The sequence below is a fragment of the Pinus tabuliformis genome, chromosome 1_2 (assembly GCF_031772625.1).
Source record: "Pinus tabuliformis cultivar Carrire ecotype Pingquan chromosome 1_2, CPIR1, whole genome shotgun sequence".
In the NCBI taxonomy this organism is placed as follows: Eukaryota; Viridiplantae; Streptophyta; class Pinopsida; order Pinales; family Pinaceae; genus Pinus; species Pinus tabuliformis.
The window spans coordinates 1,049,882,997-1,049,885,701 of NC_142298.1; the positions used below are offsets into that span (position 1 = coordinate 1,049,882,997).

General features: G+C 35.8%; 1 pseudogene; it reads right to left on the reverse strand.

The window, feature by feature from the left end:
• Positions 1-536: 536 nt before the first annotated feature.
• On the reverse strand, positions 537-2,166 carry LOC149209735 (serine/threonine-protein phosphatase PP-X isozyme 2 pseudogene; annotated as a pseudogene).
• Positions 2,167-2,705: the final 539 nt, after the last annotated feature.

Genomic DNA, 2,705 nt, shown 5'->3' on the forward strand with positions numbered 1-2,705 from the left:
GTGCTTTGCAGTCCCTGTAGCGTTTGTGCATTGTCAAGGAACATTAAGTCAAAGTATTATATAAAAATCAAAGGCTCAACAGATAACCCAAAACCTTTGTACTATTAAGGCATCACACGGGTGTGATTTTTTTAAATCAATTTCAAATCTCAAAAGTTCAGTTGAAGTTGAAGTTGGTGATGGGATTTGCTTTTTTATTGCTTGTATCTTTTTACACTATGGGTGTATGGGTGACGCTACAGAGATTTGAACACTGGTAAGACTCTTTGCATATCGATTCCAAACACCAAAACTCCAAAAGTCAAAATTGGTAATGGGAACCCTCTCAATAATCTATTCATTACTTGTTCATGACCCTGTTAATATAAAGAATACTAGACATTTATCACTAAGAGTGGAAATATCCAGAGTTCGATTTGTAAATATCCATTGTGACCTCAGAAATTCACCTGCGAAGTACTCAGTATGATGCCAACTTGCAAGATATACGGTTCAATTTCAATGTCAGGGTACCAAAGCAGTTATATATGATCATATTAGTGAACTAGATGCAAAATAATTTCAGAGTTTGAATCTAAAGAAAGCAATCTGGTGCTGTTTTTTTGAGGAATGCCCCTGGATTCCTGAGAGGCTACTTCAAAGACAATAATCTTCTTATTAATTTTTTCATCTAACTCCAATATTGCAATAACATTGCCACATCTGTAACAATAATTTGTAGTTGACCAAACTGTCACTATCTGATTATTGAACATCCATTTATATTGCTTCCATGACCAACTGGTGAGCGCGCCAAATGAAATCAATCTTATTGTTATGATTGAATGTAGAGGCAACATTTCCTCCAAAGAAAAATCCAGAGCCTCTTGGACTTAGACCATAACGGTCAACACTGTCTTCCGGATTTGACCAAATAAGGTCACACATAGCACTATCATGAGGAACTTCTTGCTTTCTATCAATTGTTCTAATATGCTCTAAATTTGATATCGTAGGAGAAAGAGCGCCATGCATACTAAATATACAGTTCTCAATAAGTGCAGATAAAATCAAGTAGTCAAATATATCTGTGCTGTACTGCCACACATTTATTGATCCATACCTCCAAAGGCATTCATCATAGAATATGTATACATGTATAATTTGTTGGCTCTCATTATTTCCTCTGATAAGTGTGATTTGATCAGGATATTGAACCTTCAACGCAAGAAGAAGTAAGAAAATTTTCGCAGAGTAAAAGCCTCTGTCAACAAATTCACCTAAAAATAAATAATTGGTCTTCGGACAATCTCTCCCAACTTTAAACAACTCTTTCATATCATAAAATTAACCATGGATGTCTTCACAAATAGTCACGGGAGCATAACTATTTGGAAATAATCTTTCAATATGACAGAATATGCAATGACCTTTAGATGTTAACCTTTGTTATTCATTTACGGTAATGTCCCACCAATGAATCAAAATTTTTCCATTTTATATCATTGCGATGGGTTGCCGCTTGATTATGAAACCAATCTGCCACTAAAACGAGTATGCAGAATAGTCTAGAATAGAAAGGAGGTAATGCGAGTTGAAGAACACTATTACAACCCTTTGTTTAAGATTATATTTTGCATAGTTGCCCCTTAAGTTCAAATCAACCCACCATTTACTTAGTATAATGAATCAAGAGTATAAGTTTTAATATACAACTTTGTCTCTTGTCAGCATATGGTATTATTTATATCCATAATGGTGTTATACTAATTGGACGAATTAAATGCCAATAAAAGAGCTAGCTTGTCTTGATTTGGCAGAGCAACCGATAATTAAAAAATGAGCACACTATTTAAAAGGGCACCTTCAAATCAAGCGGTGAATCCATGTTCATTTATAGTTCGTCTATGATGGAAAGCGATGGATCTTATCTAATTTGTTAAGATAAATAACACTATTACAAATATGTTTTTGTGTATTTGTGTATGCAGCTCTGACATGTGATCTTTTTCTTTCCATAGGGGCAAGATGCAATGGATAAAGGTGGTATCTTTAGTCTTTGGTTTCTGTAACTAAGTATTTCCACTAATGCTAGGGTTTTCTAGCTTCGTGATGAGCCGTACTAGTAGACTTCTTTTCGATGTTATACCTGATATACATATTTTCTTTGGAATACCAATATCCCATATTCATAATACAATGTGATTTGTTGGGTGTATAAACACCATGCCGACACCATATTATGACGTGTCATGTAAGTTCTTGTGAGTTTCTCCTCTTAGTGCTTTGAATGGGTGCTACCCTGGTGACTCTCGATTAGTGAAGAATGGGTGCTACCCTGGTGACTCTCGATATTAGTTAGTGAAGAATGGGTGCTACCCTGGTGACTCTCGATATTAGTTAGTGAAGAATGGGTGCTACCCTGGTGACTCTCGATTAGTGAACTCGGTGCTCATGAAGTCGATTAGTTAGTGAAGAAAGGGTAGCGGTACAAAATTTCTTATAAAAGTTCCATTTATTTTGACCACTTTGTTGCATATAAAGTTGGATAGGTTGTGACTCTCGATTAGTGAACTCGGTTCTCATGAAGTCGATTAGTTAGTGAAGAATGGGTGCTACCCTGGTGACTCTCGATTAGTGAACTCGGTGCTCATGAAGTCCTGGTGACTCTCGATTACTGAACTAGGTGCTTACCTACAAAAGGTACAAAATTTCTTATAAAAGTT